Here is a 22,820-nt window from a genome sequence, read left to right on the forward strand (position 1 = left end):
CTGTGCAGCTAGCCAGAGGCTGGGGGAAGCCCTGCTTTCCATTCAGGGGATACTCTGCCCAACTTCTCACTGGGGAATTCCTGCCTGTGTAACTGGGGGCATAAGGCAGCTCAGCCAACATTCACCGGCATTCCAAGCTGTTGCAGGAACCTCTGGCCAACCTCCACAACACCAAAGTAAGCAAACCACGAGCCTTCTGGGGAACTCCCCCGATAGAGAAGCCACAGGAAAATAAAGTGGTAGGTTAATCCCATAGTAAAATTAGCTGTAGGCAGTTCTAAGATACATTCCTACATGTCTCCCAGAGAAAGCCAGTGCTCTTCCACTCCAAGGAAAATGGCATCTGGCTCCTCTAAAACAATGCAAAGCAAACAGCCATCAGCCCCAACGACCTCGAGGAAAAAACAGGAGAAACAAAAGGCAATGGCAGAAGATGTCCAGAACATAACAACATACATAGAAGAAGCAGACATTGAGCTGCCACAGAAAGAAATTTTCAGAATGCCACTTGGAGTCATACAGAATATGAGGGAAACAATACAGAAAAATGATGAAATGATAGAGGACATAAAGGCCATACACCAAAGGGAAATACAGGAACTTAGAGAGGAGATAATAAAAAACAGTAGCAGAAACACAGACCTTGAGAATCGACTGGAGGAACCAGAGAATCGCATCAGTGACTTAGAGGACAGCTAAGCAGACTTTAGCAAAAAGTTAACAAAAATTTAATAAATTCATCAGAGAGGCTGAAGAAAATCTAAGAACTATGTCTGATGCTATGAAGGAGAGCAACCTTAGAATTATTGGCTTACCAGGGGAAGACACAACAGAGATGCCATCTGCAACAATAGTGAGAGAATTCTTGGAGGAAAACTTCCCAAGCTTAGTGAATGAAATCCGGGCAAACATTCAGGAGGCTGAAAGAACATCAACTAGACTAAATCCCAAGAAGAAGTCACCAAGGCACATAATAGTTAAACTATACAACTTTGAAGAAAAGGAGAAAATCATGAGAACAGCTAGGGGAAAAAAAGCAATCACATATAAAGGTTCCCAAATAAGAACATGCTCAGACCTATCAGCAGAAATTATGAAAAAGAGGAGAGAGAGGAATAACATGTTCCAAAAATTGAAGGAAAACAACACAAACCCAAGAATACTCTACCCAGTCAAATTATCGATCAAGATAGATGGAGAAGTCAGAGTCTTTCCACACAAGGAAAAACTCAGAGAATATGTTAGAAGAAACCCAGTCCTACAAAAGATCTTTGCCGACCCAGTATGGCAGAAGAATAACACTTACCAAGCAGATATAAGAGACGGCCACAAAGAACAACCTCACGCAGAGGGCAACAAAGAGAAAACAGATCCCAAAATAGCATTGTCTTAAGGATTTAAAAAAGTCAAGAATAATACACACACACGTGCAAAACACTAATTCGAAAGGAACGTAGGAAAACTCCCCAAACAAAAGGTATAAGATAACATCACAGAGTCCACAGATGGAGATAATAACCCTGAATATCAATGGCCTGAACTCAGTCTTTAAAAGACTGAGACTAGAAGACTGGCTTAGAAAACACAACCCATCAAGCTGCTGCCTACATGAGACACATCTCAAGGCTACAGACAAAAAAGGCTGAGAATCCAAAGCTAGAGAAAGTCATACCAAGCAAACAACAATACAAAAAAAGGAGGGGTTGCAGTCCTAATTTCGGATAAAATTGATCTCAACGTGCAAGCCATTAAAAGAGATAAGGAGGGACAATACATTATGCTCAAGGGAATGGTAGACAAAGAACCACCGAGCATTGTAAACATATATTCCCTGAATGAGAGACCAGCTCAATACTTCAACCAAATACTCCAAAAGATGAAAAAAGAAATTACAGCCTCAAAAATTATAGTGGGTGACTTCAACACACCATTCTCTGAGAAAGATAGATCACAGGAAAAGAAACTCAACAAAGAGGCTAGAGATCTAAACACCACAATTAGATAATTTGACCTGATAGAAATTTACAGAGCTTTTCATCCAAATAAAAATAAAAGTCACATTCTTTTCAAGCTCACAAGGCACATAGTCTAAGATAGATCACATCCTGGGATATAAGGCAAACTACATAAATTTAAGCACATTGATCATACAGACCTCGCTCTCTGACCACTGTGCCATAAGGCTGGAAATCAACAGAAGACAAAGAAAACAAGGATAAACAATTGGAGGATGAAAAACTCTACTGCAAAAGGAGTGTGTACTGGCGCATATCAGAGATGAAATTAGGAAATTTCTAGAAACCAATGAGAATGAGCACACACGTACTAAAACTTATGGGACACAGCAAAGGCAGTCATCAGAGGAAGTTTCATAGCAATACATGCACACCTGGGAAAGGAAGAGAGACTCGTGATTGATATGCTGGCACAAAATTTACAACAACTAGAGCAGAGTCAGCAGGACAATCCTACTAATAGCAACAGAAAAGAAATGATAAAAATCAGGGCTGAGATTCAAGAGAGGGAAAATAAGAAAACTATGGAAAAAACTAATGCTGCTAAAAGTTGGTTCTGTGAAAGGCTAAACAGAATAGACAGATCACGGGCAAACCTAACCAAAGAAAGGAGGGAACAACTTTCAATAGCAAGAATAAGGGATGAAAGAGGGGACATTACAACAGACCTTAATGAAATCAAAAGGATAGTTACACAGTACTATGAAGGATTGTACTCCAATGAATTCAACAATTTGGAAGACATGGACAAATTCTTGGGAAAAAATATCCCTCCCTCTACTATCCTCGTTGGATGTCAAGAATCTCAACGGACTCATAGCAATAGAAGAAATAGATAACGTTATCAGCGTATTACTAACCAAAAAAATCCCCTGGACCAGATGGCGTCACTGGAGAATTCTACCAAGCATTTAGGGAAGAACTAACAGCAATCCTACACAAACTCTTCCAGAACATAGAAAAAGATGGCAAACTCCTTCTATGAAGCTAGTATAACTCAGATACCAAAATCGGGCAAGGATCCCACAAGAACCGAGAACTTCAGACCAATATCCCTAATGAACATCGATGCAAAAATCCTTAACAAAATACTAGTCAATAGAATACAAACGTATATAAAACAAATAATTCACAATGATCAGGTGGGATTCATACCAGGGATGCAGGGATGGTTCAACATATGAAAGACCATTGGTATTACTCGTCACATTGACATGAAAAACTATAAGAACCACATGATAATATCAATAGATGCAGAAAAAGCATTCGACAGCATCCAACACCAATTCCTGTTTAAGACACTTGAGAAGATAGGAATGGAAGGAAAGTTCCTCAAGACAATACAAGCTATATATGAAAAACCAACAGCCAACCTGGAAGTCAATGGAGAAAAAACTAATACAATCCCACTGAAAAAGGGGACCAGACAACGATGCCCCTTGTCCCCACTCATATTTAATATCGTGCTGGACGTTTTAGCTAACAGCATACGGCAAAGAAGAGACATCAAAGGTATTTGTCTGGGAAAGGAAGAGGTGAAACTATTGTTATTTGCAGATGATATGATTTTATATATAGAAAATCCCAAAAGTTCCGCAAGGGGAGTGCAGAGTGGCAGGTTACAAGATCAACAAACAGAAGTCCATCGGACTGTTCTACACATCGGATAAGTCCACAGAAGAGGATATAAAAAAGGTGGTACTTTTCACAATAGACAAATACAAATTGAAGTATCTAGGAATATACCTGCCTAAAAGAACAAAATATCTATATGGGAAAAACTACAGAACACTCTTACAAGAAATCAAGCGCAAACTCAACAAATGGAAGAATATTCAATGCTTGTGGATTGGCATACTCAATATAGACAAGATGTCAGTTCTGCCAAAGGCACTATATAAGTTTATTGCAATCCCAATACAATTACCCTTATCTTTTTTCAAAGAAATGGAAAAACTACTTGCCAACTTCATATGGACAGGGAAGAAGCCCAGAATTAGCAGAGAACTCCACAAGAAAAAGGACACAGTGGGATGGCTTGCTTTACTTGACTTTAGTACATACTATGCAGCCACAGTGGTCAAAACTGCATGGTATTGGTACAATGACAGATACTCAGACCAATGAAAAAGAACTTAAAACCCAGAAGTAAAATCATCAGCATACAGACAACTGATGTTTGATAAGGGCCCCAAAAATATCAAATAGGAAGCAGATGCCCTTTTTAACAAGTGTTGCTGGAAAAAATGGATATCTACCTGCAGAAAAATGAAGCAAGACCCTTACCTCACTCCATGCACAAGAATAAACTCAAGGTGGATCACAGACCTTGAAGTTAAACGCCAAACTATTAGGGCCATAAAGGAGGGAATTGGGACCAAGTTGCGAACTTTGGCACAGAGAATGCATAGGCTATTAGAAATAGGGAAAGGCACAAACACAGAGGCGGCACAAATTGACACATGGTATATACAGAAAATAAAACACCTGTGTACATTGAAAGTATTCACCAAGAGAGTAATAAGAGAATCTATGGACTGGGAAAACATCTTTAGCAATGACAAATCAGACAAAGGCCTTATTACTAAAATCTACAATACTCTGCTAGCTTTCAAAAAGAAAAAAGAAACACTAATTGCCGACTTGAGAGGTGGACTTGAGAGGTGGACTTGAACAGAAGTTTCACAGGGGCAGAAATCCGAATGGCCAACGAACATATGAAAAATGTTCCTGATCTTTAGCAATAAAAGAAATGCAAATTAAAACAACAATGGGGTATCACCTAACACCCTCAAAGGTAGCCCAATTCAAAAAATCAGAAAGCAACAAGAGTTCGAAGGGCTGTGGGGAGACAGGAACTCTCATCCACTGCTGGTGGACTTGTACGTACAGCCACTATGGAAATCGATCTGGCAATATCTAAAACAGATGGAAATCGAGTTACCATATGACCCAGCAATCCCCCTACTGGGCATATACCCAGAAGAGGCAAGACACAAACCAAGACCAGACATCTGTGCTCCAATGTTCATTGCGGTACAGTTCACGATTGCAAGGAGTTAGAAGCAACCCAAATTTCCATCAACTGATGATTGGGTTAAAAAACTGTGGCATATACATGCAATGGAGTACTACGCATCGCTCAAAAGCAGTGATGAACGTATGGAGCACATCGCTGACTGGGAAGAACTGGAGGAAATCATGCTAAGTGAAGTAAGTCAGGCACAAAAGGTCAAGTACAACATGACTCCGCTGAGGTAAGCATTTTTAAAAAAATGCAAAGGGGGCATAGGGAAAAAGCTACTGCATACAAACATTCTTGGGGTGAGGACCGTGTTGTATAGCAGGACCACATCAAATGCAGGGATGCACATGGTAGACAACTGGGGAGGAAGTGAGGAAAGCAATAAAAATTATGAAAATAAGGAAGAAATGGGTAGCGGGAAATAGAGGAAAGAGCTGGGAGGCAAAGGGCATTTATAGAGGTCTACATAAAGACAAGTATATATGCAAATATATTTACATATGAGACCGGGGAAATATATCTATGTGCCTATATTTATAGGTTTAGTATTAAGGTAGCAGAATGACACTGGGCCTCTACTCAAATACTCCCTCAATGCAAGAATACTTTCTTCTATTAAATTGGCATTCTATGATGCTCACCTTCCCGACACAACTGCTGAAGCCAAAACGGGTGAATAAGCAAATGTGGTGAAGAAAGCTGATGGTGCCCGACTATCAAAAGCTATAGCATCTGGGGGTCTTAAAAGCTTGAGGGTAAACAAGCGGCCATCTAGCTCAGAAGCAACAAAGCCTACATGGAAGAACACACCAGCCTTTGTGATTATGAGGTGCTGAAGGGATTAATGATCAGACATCAAAGAACAAAAAATCATGTCATTGGGTGCACACCTCCATGATATGATCGCTGAGGACAAATGGGTGCATAAGCAAATGTGGCGAAGAAAGCTGATGGTGCCTGGCTATCAAAAGATATAACGTCTGTGGAGTCTTAAAGGCTTGAAGGTAAACAAGCGGCCATCTAGCTCAGAAGCAACAAAGCCCACATGGAAGAAGCACACCAGCCTGTGTGATCATGAGGTGTCGAAGGGATCAGGTATAAGGCATCATCAAAATAAAAAAATCTTACCATCGTAAATGGGGGTCAGGGGAGTGCAGAGTGGAGAACCAAAGACCATTTGTCGGTCACTGGAGATCCCCTTGCAGAGGAGTCTAGGGGAGGAGATGAGCCACTCAAAGTACGATGTAGCACTGATGAAAAATACAACTTTCCTCTAGTTCCTAAATGCTCCCCGCACCCCTTCCTCTCCCCCCCCCACTATCATGATCCCAATTCTACCTTACAAGTCTGGCTAAACCAGATGATGTGCACTATTACAGATAGGAACGGGAAACACAGGGAATCCAGGGCAGATGATACCTTCAGGACCAGCAGTGTGAATGGTGATACTGGGAGGGTAGAGGGAGAATGGGTTGGAAAGAGGGAACTGATTACAAGGATCTACATGTGGCCTCCTCCCTGGGGGAAGGACGACAGAAAAGTAGGTGAAGAGAGACGTCAGACAGGGCATTATCACAAAATAATTTATAAATTATCAAGGGTTCATTAGGGAGGGGGAAGTGGGTTGGGAGGAGAAAAATTAGGACCTGATGTCAGGGGCTTAAGTGGAGAGCAAATGTTTTGAGAATGATGAGGGCAATCAATGTACAGATGTGCTTTATACAATTGATGTATGTATGGATTGTGATAAGAGTTGTATGTGCCCCTAATAAAATGATTTTTTTAAAGTGTTAAAAAGCAAGAATTAAAAAAAATATTTTCTTGAAAAAAAAAAGTTACATTTCCCCGTTTTGTTTCATTATGGTTGTTTGGGAGTGTGGGGAGTGCGAAGGAAAAGGAAGTATACTAGAACAATTTGGGAGGTAGGGCGTTAGGATATTATTAAGTGTCTCCCATGAATCTCAAGTGAAATAAAATGCTTACTTACTTTGAACAGACTCAAGTGGGGTATCTTCATAAAATATATTATAGGCAGTAAATTATGAAAGGACACCAGGAAACGATAGCAAGGCAGGAAGCAAAAAGATGAAGCAGGAAGACATGTACATATGCAAATATATTTGTATATGAGGATGGGGAAATAGATCTATGTGCCTATATTTATAGGTTTAGTATTAAGGTAGCAGAAGGACATTGGGCCTCCACTCAAATACTTCCTCAATGCAAGAATACTTTCTTCTATTAAATTGGCATTCTGTGATGCTCACCTTCCCGACACAACTGCTGAAGCCAAAACAGGTGAATAAGCAAATGTGGTGAAGAAAGCTGATGGTGCCCAGCTATCAAAAGTTATAGTGTCTGGGTCTTAAAAGCTTGAGGGTAAACAAGCAGCCATCTAGCTCAGAAGCAACAATGCCCACATGGAGCACAGGCTGGTAGATGCTGTGCTGAATGAATCCCAGGTCAGCAATTCACCGATGACTCCTGGGATAGGCAGGTGATTTAAACAGGAAGCCAACAAGCCACATGCAATATCTAAATGCAGCAGAAGTCAGCCGGGTTCCATACACTATCAATTTATACTAAGAGTAGACCATACCCTGAATGAAATCTCCCTTGATTGTGTCAAAGCTTTGAATAAAAAGAGATTTATTCTCCCCACAACTGCACAGAAGATCCCATCATGGAGTTGACCACACAATGTTAAAGCGTCTCAAGGGAGAATCCTGGCCCACTCCAGTTGTCATAGAGCCTAAGTGTCCCAGGGAATGAGACTGCCTTCTAACCCAGCTCTCAAACACTATTCTTATTCCTGAAGAATTAATTATCTGTACAAATTTATCTTTTAAAATATTTTGCCCATAAAATGTGTGGTGTTATCCATCTAAATTCCAGTGGCTTATTAAAACTTTTAAAATAAATTAAAACAGTGTGTCATAGTTTAAAATCCCGGAGTGATCTGGCTCCTGGCGCCCTCTTCAATTTGGACTCTTCTCCACCTTCGTTATTCTTCAGCCACGATGGCCTTGTTTCCATGCTTCCAGCATCCCGTCAAGCTCTTTCCCAACTCAAGGCATTTTCTCAGCTTTTAAGGAGATTGAGTCATTCTCATACTTTAGATCTCAATTATATTTCACCCTGTAACAGAGAATTTTCTATTTTACCATTTCATATAAAGTAGCTAATTAATCTCTAACTCAAACACTTGTTTCCCCTCTCTCATTATCATCTATATATGTGTGTGTATATAAATATATATAAAATATAATGTGTGCATAAAAATATACAATATTATAAAAGTATATAGACATTGTTATCTGTATAATCTAACTGAATGGGAAGTTCCACAGGAAGGAATTTTGTTTCCCTTATTCAACAACCGTCTTCCCATTCTTTAATAGAATCAGTACCAGCCACACAAACAAATATTGGTTGAATAGGTAAGTAAAGCCCCAGCACCAGAACCCAAATGCATCAATTCTTCTTCGGTCAATATTGTAGAATACAGAAAGTACCATGGGCTGCTTAAAGGATAAATCAATCTGTCATGGAACAAGTATAGCCAGAGTACTCCTTGGAGGCAAGGATGGCAAGACTTCATCTTACACACCTTGGACATATTGTCAGGAGAGAACAGACGTTGGAAGAGGTCATCATTAGAAGGGCATCGAAAAGAGGGAAGGCCCTCAAGAGACTGGATTGACAGTGTTGCTGCAACAATGGCCTCAGGTCTAGGGACAATGGGGAGGATGGGGCAAATCCATGCAGTGCTTCTTTCCGTCATTCGAGGGTCGCAGCGGGTCAGAACTGACTGGAGGGCAGCTAACATAGACAACAACCACATATGTAGTGCTCAGACATTTTTAAAAAGGTAATGCAAATAAAAACACCTGAAGAGTAAGCAAAAGTAGCTATCAACATATCAAACTTCTCATTAAAACAAAGGTTAAAAGCCTTACTAGGAAAAATGTGTTTATGAACGATCTTTTAAAATTATATTTCTTTCCTAGTTTTCATTTCAGTAATAATAATGTAGTCGTGTTTTTAATTTAGAAAAAATGCACCCAAGAATTTCAGAAGAATAATTGAAAGAAACCCCAGACAGAATGGAGGAGCCCTGTGGTGTGGGGCGTACACATTCATCTGTCTACCCTGAGGATCACAGTTCAAAACTACCCGCCACGGTGGAGCTCCCCTCTTGGAAAATTACAGGGAATTTCTACCCTGGGCTGTAGGCTTTCTATGGGTTGGCAACAACTTGAGGGATGCGAGTTAAGTGTAGGTTATAGATAAAGCTAGAAAAAAATTAAAATTTTGACCAGAATATACATTGGCATCCTAGCTTTAAAGAAGGAATATTTTAACATTCTATTTGATTCAGCAGGTATAGAAAATGTATCAGAGCATGAAATGAGCACAGGGTGGATTTATTTTTAACATTTTAAAATTGAGGTTCTTCATTTTTTCCAACTTAAAATACAACTACTCTAATTATCCATAAAAACATGAATTATTGATTTAATCTGATTCATTTTCTATAATGTAAACTGGAACTAAGTGGACCATTTTAATTTGAGTATTCCTTCCCAATGTTACTATGAAAATGACTTAGAAAATAAGAAGCCATAAATAGATTTTTCATGTCTGTGTAGCTGTGTTCTATTTCTGACCATCTGGCTAAAACACGATGTCTTCCTGAGGAGCAGAGGGACTTCTACAGTGTTATCATTGCCTTCAATCAATTACAAACATGGGCATAAGATTCATAGCTTTTCAAAACTGAGCAACAGATACTTATAGAACAGCTGCAATGCCTCAAAATGTACATAAGATAGCAGAATATTAATAAGTAAAATAGTTTGAATCCTCCTAGTCTATAAGTTCATGGTAGAAACTGGACCCTACTGGTAAAAACCACAGATTCCACCAACAATAAGCATAATTGTTACTCACTGTGGGGAGAAAGATGAGGTTTCTACTGGGGTAAATAGTTATAGTCTCAGAAACCCACAGAAGAAAAAAAAACCCCACAGATACTACCAAAAATAAGGATTGTTGTTACTAACTGTGGGGAGAAAGACGGGGTAAACAGTGATAGTCTCGGAAACACACAGGAGCAGCTTGACCTTCTCTTGTCCGTAGGGTGCCTATGATTTTGAATTGAGTTGATAGCAGTGCGTTTGGTTTTGGTTTCATACGTGATGTAAGCCATGGTCCCCATCCCCAAGGTTATCTATTATAATAATGATAAGATGATAGAGTTGAGTTATATTATTTCATTACTATACACGAGAAAACTGAAATATGGAGAAGTGAAGGAAGAGATACTCAAGTACTTAGGAGGAGAGGTAGCAAGTGATCTTTGTCTAGTTATGCTGTCAGCATTCCTTAGCAGGATTCTGTATTAGGTAGGAAGGTGGGTAGGAAGCATATTCTGACATGTGCCCTGAAGTTCGCATTCTTATAAAGATTCCTATGGAACAATTTTATGTGGTGTTTGTGCCATTTGCAACCCCTGTACACAAAAGAATGAAACATTGCCTGGTCCTGTTGCATCCGCGTCATTGTTTCTATGTTTGAGCCTGTTGTTACAGTTGCTATTGCAATTTCTATTTTGGTGGGAATTTTCTGTTTTTCACTCATCCTCTACGTGACTAAGAATGATATTCTTCTCTGGGGAGTGATCCCTCCTGATACCATGCTCAAAGTACAGGAAGGTGAAGTCTGGCTGTCTTCAATTTTAGAGTCTGTGATTCTACTACTTCTGAGACCAATGTGCTTGTTCTTCTGGAAGTCCATAGAATCATCTATGTTCTTCAGAAACACCATAATTCAAAGACATCAGTTCTTCCCAACTCTCCTTTATTCATTGTCCAACTTTCAGATGCATAGAAGTGATTGAAAATACCAAAGCATGGTTCAATTGCAGATCAGTCTTCAAGAGAACATTGTTGCTCGCTGACACTAAGAAAGTTTTGTGGAACACCTTGTTCCAATGCAGTACGTCTCTTGATTTCTTGGTTGCTGCTTCTATGAACATTGCTTGTGGGTACTAGTGAAATTAAAGCTTTGAAAACTTCAAACTCTTTCTCTATTTATCATGATGTTTTCTATTGGTGCACTTGTGAGGAGTTTTCTTTTCTTCACATTCAAATATTACTCATATGGAAAGCTACAGTCTTTAGTAAGTATGTCACATGTCTGTGCTGTCAGCAAGTAAATTTGTTATGCCCAGTTCATCTCCATTTGCCTAGCTTCTCAAGTCATTTGCTCAATATACAGATAAAAATACTATGATACTATCCTAACCCACATCCTTCTTGATTTAAACAATGCAACCGGTATAGTGGGCATAGTGGGTTGTGATCACATGGTCGGCAGTTCAAAGCCACCAGCGACTCCGAGAGAAAAAGGTTTTCTACTCCCTGAAGCTGATACAATCTCCCAAATCCACAGGCAGTTGCTGTGTGTCAGCATTGACTTCATGACACCGAGAGGTGAGTGTACAGCTCTGTGAGAATGGCGTCCTTGTGGTTGAGTACCGCCTCCTCAGGAGCACAGCCGGGGTTCTGAAAATCCCCTTCTTCGATGTTATCTGCAGTATGTTTTATTTTGTTTTATGATCCACACCTTTGCACAGTCAGGAAAATGTAAGAAAACTTCCTTCCGGTACTCTCTGCTTTCAGCCAAGATCTATCTGAAGTCAGCAATGATACCCCTTGAGCCAGGACCTCTTTTGAGTCTGGCTGGAATTTCTGGCAGTGTTCGGTAGATGATCCACTGCAGCCATTTTAGAATTATCTCCAGCTAAAAGTTCCTTGAATGTAATATTAATGATATTGTTTAACAATATCCAGCTTCAGTAGAAGTTTCTATCTTGGAATGAGCACAAGCAGGAGTTTCTTCTATTCCACTAGCCAGAATAGAGTCTTCCAAATCTCTTGGCAGCGATGAGTGACTGTTTCCAGCTCTGCGTCATTGGACTCAAACACTTCAATTGGGGTTCTGTTAATACCTGAGGCTGTTTTCCATTAAAGCCTCCAGTGCAGCTTGGACTTCTTCCCTCAGCAGCATTGGTTCTGGAACATGTTATCTCTTGACATATTGAGTATCCACCAATTCTTTTTAGTGCAATGTCTCTGTGTATTCCTTCCAACTTCCTTTTATACTTTCTACCACCTTCGCTATTTCAGTGATCACATCCTTCAGTCCTTCCACCGGAACCTTTAGTTTGACCTTCCGTCCACTCTGCTTAAGGAATGGTGACTGTGGGTTTCCATTTTGGTTTCCTAACTCCAGCTCTTTGCTCACAACAATACAGTACTTTCTTTTGTCTCCTTGAGCTGCCCTTTGCGATTTTCTATTTGGCTCTTTTATTCCATTATTTCTTCCAGTTGGGTTAGCTTCTCTACGTTCAAGAGAAAGTTTCAGAGTTGACACTGATACCCACGTGGCCTTATCTTTTTATTGACTTTTTGTTTTCTTCATAGAGGATGGTCTTGATGTCACGTCACAACTCCTCTGAGGTTCAGGCGTTAGCTTTCAGGACATCAAACCCATTCTTTAAGTGGTTTTTCAATTTGGCTACCATCACTTGTCTGTCAGTTTGTCATGATGCGGTGGTTTGTGTATTGCCATGATGCAGAGTCACCCAAAGTGAGTGGACTTGGAAGAAGGAATAAACTGTCCCATGCAAAAGGACTAATGGTTGAAAACCCTGGAGATAGCACTGAAATATTGTCAGTTACTGACAAGTTCATGAATAGAAGCAGAACTTCATTTTTTAAAAATAGCATCAGAAGAAGAGTCCCTCAGGTCAGAAGGCACGCAAAACCTGACTGAGGAAGAACTGCCTTCTCAAAGCACAGTCAACCATCATGAGGAAGATGGGGTGGAGTCTGTGGGAGTGAATCCTCCTTCGAACATCAATTAATAATTGCAACTTGAATTGTACAAACTATAAATCTAGAAAAAGTGAGGTGGTCGAAATGAATTTTAATGCACAAAGATTGATATTCTAGGTGGTAGTGTGCTGAAATGGACTGTGGTATAAGCACTTTTGAATCAGAAAATCATATGGTTTATTGTGCTGGGAATGACACAGCAAGAGGAATGGTGTCACATTCATTAAAAAAGGAAATTTAGCGATATATCTTAAAGAGCAATGCTGTTTGTGCTCGGTTTTTATCTGCCCACATTTGAGTAAATCCCATCAATACAACTATTACTTAGATTTATGCACCAACCACTAAAACTAAAGTTGAGGAAATCGAATATTTCTACCAGTGTCTTCAGTCTGCAATTGAACAAACATACAATCAGGAAGCAGTGATATGTGTTGATAACTGGAATGCAAAAGTTGGAAAGAAAGAGGAAGGAACAGTAATTGAAAAATATGGTTTTTATAATAGAAACAAAACTGGAGACACATGATAGAATTTTTCAAGCCCAATGACTTGTTCAGAGCAAAATCTTTTTTTTAAAACAACACAAAAGGTAGCTATATACATTGACTTCTCCGGATTGAATGTATACAGAAATAAAATTGACTACACCTATGGGAAAAATGATGGAGAAGCTCAATATTAACAGCTAAAACCAGGCCAGGGATTGAATGTGGGACAGACCATCAATTGCTCATATTTAAGTTCAGGTTGAAATTGAAGAAAACAAGTCCACAAGAGGCAAAATATGGCCTTGGGGATATCCCACTCAAATTTAAAAAATATCTAAAGAGATTTGATGCATTATGCCCAAATGACAGAAAACTTGATGGGCTGTGGGAGGACATCAAGAGTAAACACATGAAGAAAACAAATGGTCTTTTTAAAAAAAAAAAAAAAAAGAAGATCAAAGTGAATGTCAGAAGAGACTCTGAAATGTGCTCTTAATCATAGAGTATCTAAGACAAATGGAAGAAACAGTGAAATCAAACAGTTTGTGTTAGACAGGGTTCTCTAGAGAAACAAAACCAGAACATGTATGATTATATATATATTTATATAGATAGATATAAAACTTAAGAAATAAACAGTTAATTAAATTATAAAGCAGTACAAATGGCTCAGTGCAACTCACTCCCGTGAGACAGCCATGAGACACTGGCAGTCCTTCAAGTCTTGAGGACCACTGGGTAGTCCTCTGTAGCACAATTCAGGCTATCCAGGCACAGGCAGCAAACAGCAAGACAGGTCACCAACAGTCAGCCAGATGACAGGGTCTGACAGTCCCTAAGCCCAAGTGATGTAAATTCCAATGGTGTGGTGAATCAGGTGTTGAAGGAACCTCAAATCACAGGGACACAGTCCATGGGTTAGGTGCCCCACAGGTAGTGCAGCTTGCAAATTGAGGCATGAAACAAGCAGGGCAGCTGCACACTGGTCCGATGATCAAAGAACAAGAGACAAGAAAGCCCTTTATCTCTCTGCCCTTCAATTAATCCTACATGTGTTTATTGGCCAACTTGGCACTCTAAACTAACTACCTCACAGTTGAAGTGAAAATTTCAAAAGGCAGCTTGAGAAAAGAAAGCAAAATATTATCATGCAATGACTTGGAGTTAGAAAACCAAAAAGGATGAACACACTCAGCCTATCTTAAACTGAAAGAACTCTAGAAAAAATCAACCTTGGAGGAACAAAATCGAAAGATTCTATGGGCCAAATATTGAATGAGGCAGGAAGCCTCATAGAAGATGGAAAGAATACAGAGTCACTGTGCCAAAAAGTAATAGTCAACATTCCACCATTTCAGGAAATAGCATATGAGCATGAATAAATGATACTGAGAGAAGAAGTTCGAGTTTTATCGAAAGCACTAGCTAAAAACGCCTTGAACAAATGATGCAATACTAATTGAATGTTTTCACAAGCTGATGAAACACACACATGTAGGCCAAGAAATCTGGAAAGCAGTTACTTAGCCAAGTGACCTGAAGAGATCCATATTTGCACCAACTGCAAAGAAAGGTGACCCAACAGAAAAGAAAGGTGACCCAACAGAATGCACAAATTGTAGAACAATATCATTAATATAACATACAAGTAATTTTTTGCTGAAGATAATCCAATAATATTTACAGCAATGCATTAACAGGACTACCAGAGATCCAGGCCAGATTCAGAATTGGAAATGGAACAAGGCATATAATTGCTGATACCAGATGGATCTTTACTGAAAGCAGGATGATGTTTCCTTATGTTTTATTGGCTATGCACAGATACATCACTCTATAGATCGTAACAAACTACAGACTAACGTTGAGAAGATTGGGGATTCTAGAACGCTTCATTATGTTCATGCGGAAACGGGACATGGATCAAGATGCAGTTGTGAGAATAGAACCAGGAAGCAGTGCATGGTTTACAAATCAGCAAAGGTGTGCAACAGTGTTGTATCCTCTCACCATACTTATTCAGTCTGTACACAGAGCAGATGATCCGAGGACCTGGGTTATACAAATAAGAGCACAGAATCAATGCTTACTAACAGCCTGTCACATCCCGATGCCACAACCTTGTTTTCTGAAAGCGAGGAGAACTTTGCTGATGAAGACCATGACTTGCAGCTTCCAGGGTGTCTGGTAACTCCCTGTAAAGAAAATAAAAATCCTCACAACTGGATCGATAGGTAGCAGCATGATAAATAGAGGAAAGATGATCAAAATAGTCAAGGACTTCATCTTGCTTGTATCTACCCTGAATACTCATTGAGGCAGAGGTCAAGAGGTCAAGGGATGCATCGCATCAGGTAAGTGTGATGGACAAGAACTCTTCAGAGCACTGCAAAGCAGGATGTTACTTTGAGGACTAAAATGTGCCTGATCCAAGCTGCAGTATTTCAGGAACTCTGAATGCATGTGAAAATTGGACATTGAATAAGAAATACTGGAGAAAAATGGATGCATTTGAACTAGGGTGTTAGTAAAGAATATTGAAAGTACCATGGACTGCCAAAAGAAGAAACAAATCTGTTTTGGAAAAAATACAGCTGGAATGAGCCTTAGAGGCGAGGAGAATGAGCCTTTGTCTCATGTACTATGGACACGCCATCAGGAGGAACCAATCCCTGAAGAAAGACAACTTGCTTGGTCAAGTGGAGGGCAATGACAACAAAGAAGATTTTCTCTCTCTTTTTAAAAACATTTTATTAGGGACTCATACAACTCTTATCACAATCCATACATACATCAATTGTGTAAAGCACATCTGTACATTCTTTGCCTTCATCATTCTCAAAGCATTTGCTCTCCACTTAAGTCCTTTGCATCGAGTCCTCGATGAGGAAGCCTTTCAATAAGCTGTATCGACACATTAGTTACATCGGTGGGCTTGAACACAAAGAAAAATTTTGAGGCTGGCCCAAAACTGGACAGTGTTTGCACCTGTGTACACAGGGTGTCACCCTGATTCAGAACTGAGTCCGTAGCACCTAATAACAAACAACAAATTTGATGGGACATAGCAGGGTAAGTCTGTACCTCTCAGGAACTGGTTCTCGGGTCCTTCCTCACGGTCTAACTGAGCTGACAGAGGTGGCTATCTGCACCATCGTCAGCTCCAGGCCTTGCTCCCCTTATGATACTCAGCTTCTTCCTTGTTTGTATCCCCATGGTAGTCAAGTTCATCCTGATGTGCTCCATCGGTTGAGGTCCATCGGTGTAGTCCCTGCTTACACTGTGAGTGAAAGGTATTTGCAGTAAATAAATCTTTGGTCCTGCAAATGCTGTCATGAGATTTCCAGTGTAGTTTCTATCAACAAAGTCATATTTTTCACCATGGGTGATCATGATGGCATTTGAAATTTTGACAGGCTAGCTTCCGCTTTCTTAGCAGTATGCACGCCACCTTGGATAACAAACTGGCAGATGAGTGGTGGGTGCAACAGGTAGACTTTGTGGGTCTATTTTTTGTATTTATAGTTTCTTTCACTAGACCACTTTAACAACATGTAAGGACATAGACCTTTTTAATTTATTTTATGTACATTTATCCCTTAATATGCTAACCCTAAAAAAAGGTAAAAGTACATTTTTAATTAAAGTCCAAGTAAACTTCTCTCAGTTTGTTTGCACAAGAGTAAGAGTGGATTACTAAGTGCTGTGTGTTTTTGTTCTATTTTAATTAAATGTTTGTTGAGGGTGGACTGGGTGCTGCCTAAAAACTCCCAGCCTCTGAGTGTGCCTAGGAAGAACAAGAAGAGGAATGATTTTTAAGAATCTTTGGAGGAAAGGAACTATTGCTAATGGGGGAGGGGGTGTTAAACAATCATTTTAAATATTCATGCATTAAAAGGAAAAGTTTTCTTTTTCTTGGTATTTTATAGAAACCCCGTGAATCACTTTAGTATTTGCATTTCAAAATTTTTGTTTTATGTTTTACAAAGGTTTCCAAAATTATGGTAATATTTGCTAGACATTTACTTTAATCTGAGCACTATACTGAACATTCCAAATGCTTCGTTTTAATTCACAAGAACCTCAAAAATGGAACATAATTCTTCTCATTTTATGCCTGGGGAGAGTGAGGCTCAAACGGATGAACCTACTTGCCTCAGATAACCAGGTGATAAGTGGCAAACCTGGGAGTTGCAACAAAGGAGTCTGCATCTAGACGTACTTGGTAAATCACTCTATTGTTTCATTAAGGAGCCCTGGTGGAGTAGTGGGCACGCATGGAGCTGGTAATTGTAAGCTCAGCAGTGTGAAAGTACCATCCACTCTGTGGGGGCTTTCTGCTCCCATGGAGAGTTACAGTCTCAGAAACTCACAGAGGCAGTCCTACCCTCTCCTCGAGGGTCACTGTGTGTCACTATCAACTCGATGGCAGTGAGTGAGATATTCTACTAACTTTTAGTGTTTGTTGCTGTTGTTTTTAGATATGGCCAAGTGGGTTCCAACTCATAGTGACCCAGAGCACAACAGAGGGAAACAATGCCCAGCCCTGGCACCCCCTCCCAATTATTGTTATATTTGAGCTCACGCTTGCAGCTACTGTGCCAATCTAGCTCACAGGGGTCTTCCTTCCATCACTGGTCTCTCAGTTTATGATACTGTGCTGGCTTATGTCTTGCTGTGAGGCTGGAACTTAGTGTCACCACTATTCAAAATACCAGCAGGATCACCTGAGGTGAAAATGTTTCAGCGGTGCTTTCAGTGAAGAGAAGACTACACACAAGGAATCGGCTGCCCCCTTCTGAGTGCGTAATTAGCAGCAGAACAGTGTCAGAGAAAATAAAGACCTTATGAACTGCAGCAGAACATGAAAAACTCTGCTGTCTATTATATCACAGACCCACAATGAAATGGATGGACACAATGCCTGCAGCAATGTGCTCAAATAGAGAAATTATTATGAGGATGATGCATAGCCAGGCAGCATTTTCTTTGGTTGTACATAGAATTGCTATGAGTTTGAATGGACTTGACAGCACCTATCAACTACTGAAATTACCTTTATGAAATCTCCCAAGATTTAGTTATATATTTTTTCATAGCCAAGCTCATACCTAATTAACATCTGAAATACCCATGCCTTCATCTCTATCCCAGGCCCCTAAATTCTTGACCATCAAGCTCACCACAGCGATCGTTTATAATAACAAAATAGTGCCAATTATTATATAATCACATAAAGAATTTTTCATCCACAAAAGAAAAATGCATATATATTAAAGGGTATATTATAGAAGAATGTGTATTCACATGGCTATTATTTCAAATGACATTTTAAAGTTATAAAGCAGTTTATTTTATATTACCTTCTCTTGCAAAGAACTATGAAAAATGTTAATATTAATTATTTTTACCTGGTGGAAATGTGTACATGCTGATTAAAAACAAAAAACAAAATTTTTAAAAAGTTTTCCTTTCTTCTGTGACATATAAAAAGATATCACTAATGGAAAGGATGGAACATTTTTAATACTGTTTGTTATTCTGGGTTGACTAGAGTAACAAATTCATTGGCACTCATATGTGCATGCGAAAGAGCTTTATACGCAAGAGCAGTTTAATTTTGAGAAAACGTCGCAGCCCAGTCCAGATCAAGTCCATAAGTCTGGTATTAGATCATATGTCGGATACCAATCTATAAATTCCTCTTCAGACTCACAAAATACATGCAATGATGCCTAATGCAGGAAGATCACAGGCCAACGGTTGGAAAGTCTTGTGGATCCAGTGGCAGTGTAAGCATCTCAGCACTGGCAGAGATCTCCACGTGGCTTCTACAGCTCCCGAGGACATGGGCTATATCAGCATAGCACCATGTGTCTTTTCAGTGGAGCATCTCTTAGGGAGTGAGCCTATGCCCCACCTTCAGCAAGCTAATTATCTCCTTAGTGCCTCCAAATAAGGTCATCAAGCTGCTACCTGAGAAACAGGCTAGACTCCACCCCTTCACTCTGAATCCTCAAATTGACACCAGATTATGTAACTACTACATATTGAAATTAATGCCACTACTTTTGTTACATCTTTAGTAGAGAGCAATTAACTCTCCCTATTCCAAAAGCATATAGCACCTAGAGTTTCTGTCATTAATGTGGCAGGTTAACTGAGTTGCCTATGTTTAAGTCAAAACGATAACAAGACAATTGAGGAGGGATACTTTATAGAGCTCTTCTCTGTCCCCAAAGGAACCAGAGTGCAGAAATTGCATGTATAAATTATAGTCTTAAGTTCTTGGTTTTCCTTACACATTTACCAACTCCTGTCTATCATCAATTCATTCATATAATTATTAAATATGTAAATATTAGAGTACCGCAAAACTTATCAATGTAGCCTTTTACTTCAGGGATATTTATAATTTCAACAGTATAGAGCAAAAAGAAATTAAGTCATGCAGACCTAAAAACATGCTTAGGACAGTAATTCTCTCTGGTGCCCTGGGATGCTTCTTTACACAACTCTACATTTCTATGGGGCACATCACAAACTTTTCCTAAGATTCAGTGTAAAGGAAATGTTTGCCACCTCCAATATCTTTTTTTTCAATTTGGAAAATCTTTGAATATGGAAATAACTCAAAGAATGGGAAATGAAAACTTTCTAATTGGTGAGGGGAGTGGTGGGTAAGATGGAGTTTGAAAGATCGTTGAGAGTTATCTCCTAACAGCTATGATGGACTTTATCAGGTGCGTTCAAAACATTGTATACTGAATTCCTAGGACACTGACATATTTGTTATTTACTTTTCTGCCAAATTCCTATAAAAGCCATTGCCTTCAGTCAATTCCTACTTGTAGAGAGCCTCGGCAGGGTTTTCCAGGTTTTGTCCATCTCCATGGAGCAGACAGTCTCATCTTTCTATTGCAGAGCTGCTGGTGGGTTTGAACCACTGACCTTGTGGCTAGGAGGCTTCCCTGGCAGTCTCACCAGAGCACCTTTAATACTCGTGAGTTACAGACTGGACTACCAATTGGAAAGCCAGTAGTTTGAAGCCAGATAAATGAGGCTTTCTGCTCCTGGAAAGATTTACAGCCTGCGAAACTCATCGGCAGTTCTACTCTGGCCTATAGGGTCGCTATGAGTTGAGATCAACTCAATCAACTCAATGGCAGTGATTTAATTCCAGTTAGGTTTATCTTTCCCATATTGCATAAGTCACAATGTGGAAATTATTTTATATGCTCCGAAAGTATGAAGTCTGTACTAGCCGACAATGGGTGAGCAAAATATGCTCAGGTCTTGATTTCACAGAGGATATAATTCAGTGAAAGGAGCCCCGAAGGCAAAGCGGGTTAAGCGGTGGGTTGCTGACGCAAAGATCAGTGGTTCACACCCATGCACCACTCTTGCAGGGGAAAGAGGAGGCGTGCCCCCAAGATTGGCAGCCTCGGAGACACTAGGCAGCAGTTCTCCACTCTCTGAAGGCTCGTCATGAGGTTGAATGGGCATGATGGCAATGACTTCACTATTCAGCCTGAGAGAAGGGGTTACATAATCAGAGAAATAACTATACATTGTAAGTACAACAAAAGAGAGTACTAGGAACACACACACACACACAGAGATTTGCCCTAGGTCAGGGCTTAGGGAAGGCTTTTCCAGGAAGTGAAAATTGAACGGGCATCTGGAAAGCAGAAGGCAAAGACAGGCAGGAAAATGGAACTGTGTGGTGTGAAAGTACTAGTAAAACTAAGCGGGCAGGGGAAGGACACATTTGGGAGAGCCGGAAGTCAGTGCAGCTGGCCAGGAAGGCATAAAGGGGAGGTGAGCGCGGAGTAGGCTGATGCTATGGAGGTAGTCTTGCAGGCTACCTAGAAAACTGAGACTTTTACAGTCTTGGAAATCCTAGAGAGTCGCAATGAGTCCGATCCACTCCATGGCAGTGGCTTTGATTCTTGTTTGACTGGTCTCATTCTTGGAAGCAACCCTGGTGATGCAGTGGTTCTGTGTGGGGCGAACCTCAGGCTCTTCAGTTTAAACCACCAGCTGCTCCCCGGTGGGGGAAAGGCTAGGCTTTCTACTTCCATCAAATTGAACCTCCTGAAACCCACAAGGGCAGTTCTACTGTCTCCCACAGAATCATTATGGGTCCAGTAGACTCCATGGCTCTGAGTTTGGAGGGGCTTTTTTTGGTCTGAGTTTCATTCATCGTCTTATCTTAAGAACAATGGGAAACACTGGCTGGTTCTTTGAAGATGGTATGAGGATCAGTATTTCCTTTCAAAAAGAGCATTCTTGCTACTCGTGAGAATAGATCTTGGAGACAACAAGAGATACTGATAATTCAATTAGGAAGCTTATCAATTTCCACTTGATAAATGATACTTCACCCAATAGAGTAGTTAAAATGGATGAAAGTAAATAAATTTCAAAATACTTACAAGGTCAAAGGACAAGACTAGATGATCATATTGTATGTGGGGATGAGGAAGACGGAAGTGAAGTTGGTGACTCCAGAATTCTGACTTGAAAATGATAGAGAACATTGGAAATGAATAAGATCAAGAAAGTCTTGTGAGGTGTGAATTTAGATTTCGACATTTGTTCGGTTTCAGGTGTTCTTGAAGGATTGGAGGTGAAATACTTAATAATACTCTTTATAAACAGATTAGGAGTTCAGAGATAGCTGCAGATGTTTACTGATAGATCACTGGCATATACACAGTTCCAGTACTTTACGCAACTGGAATGAGATTCTCTGGAAGGCACTATAGAACGATAGAGAAAAGAGAGATACTAGGCGAAACAATGAAGAATTTTAGCATAATGACTGGGTGGCTGTGGATGAATCTGAAAGAGAGAGAAGAAAGAGGTGCTTATAAAAGATACTGCTGGAGGACTAAGAAGACTGAGTCTGAAGAAGCAAGACTCTGCTGATACACTCCTCCTAGGCAAAAGGGTTGGAGAGAGCAGCCCTGATTGAGAGCATCACAGGGCTGACTGTACTACCCAACATTCGGAGGGAAAAAAAGACACTGAAAACTGAGAGAATTATATCATAGGAACTAGTGAAACATTTGTGCTTCAATGAGTAGTTGTTAGGGTGGTAAAGCAAGATAAAGAAAAAGGAATTTATTAAGCTATAGAGTGAAAGAGTTAACTATTGTATTAAATATGAGAGGTTTTCAAAAGTTCATGTAAACTTTTCATTATTTTTTCATTCCTTTTTTCCATAAATTTTTTTGAGCTTCTCAGCAAGCCTTGCTGGGTGAGATGGAAGAGTCAGAAGTCAAGTTTTAGAGGTTATCATGTGAATGGAGGACAAATAAACTAAATGAGCAGGCCTAAGCAACTATTTTGAGAGCAATGGCTATGGCATTGAACTGAA

The 22,820-nt window shown here is 39.9% G+C and overlaps 1 non-coding gene across 1 annotated transcript; it reads left to right on the forward strand.

Annotated features, from left to right (window-relative positions):
- Positions 1–22,322: 22,322 nt before the first annotated feature.
- LOC142430096 (small Cajal body-specific RNA 4) lies at positions 22,323–22,450 on the forward strand. The gene has a single exon (XR_012780569.1).
- The last annotated feature ends 370 nt before the right edge of the window (positions 22,451–22,820 follow it).

This window comes from Tenrec ecaudatus, chromosome 16 (genome assembly GCF_050624435.1).
Source record: "Tenrec ecaudatus isolate mTenEca1 chromosome 16, mTenEca1.hap1, whole genome shotgun sequence".
NCBI lineage: Eukaryota > Metazoa > Chordata > Mammalia > Afrosoricida > Tenrecidae > Tenrec > Tenrec ecaudatus.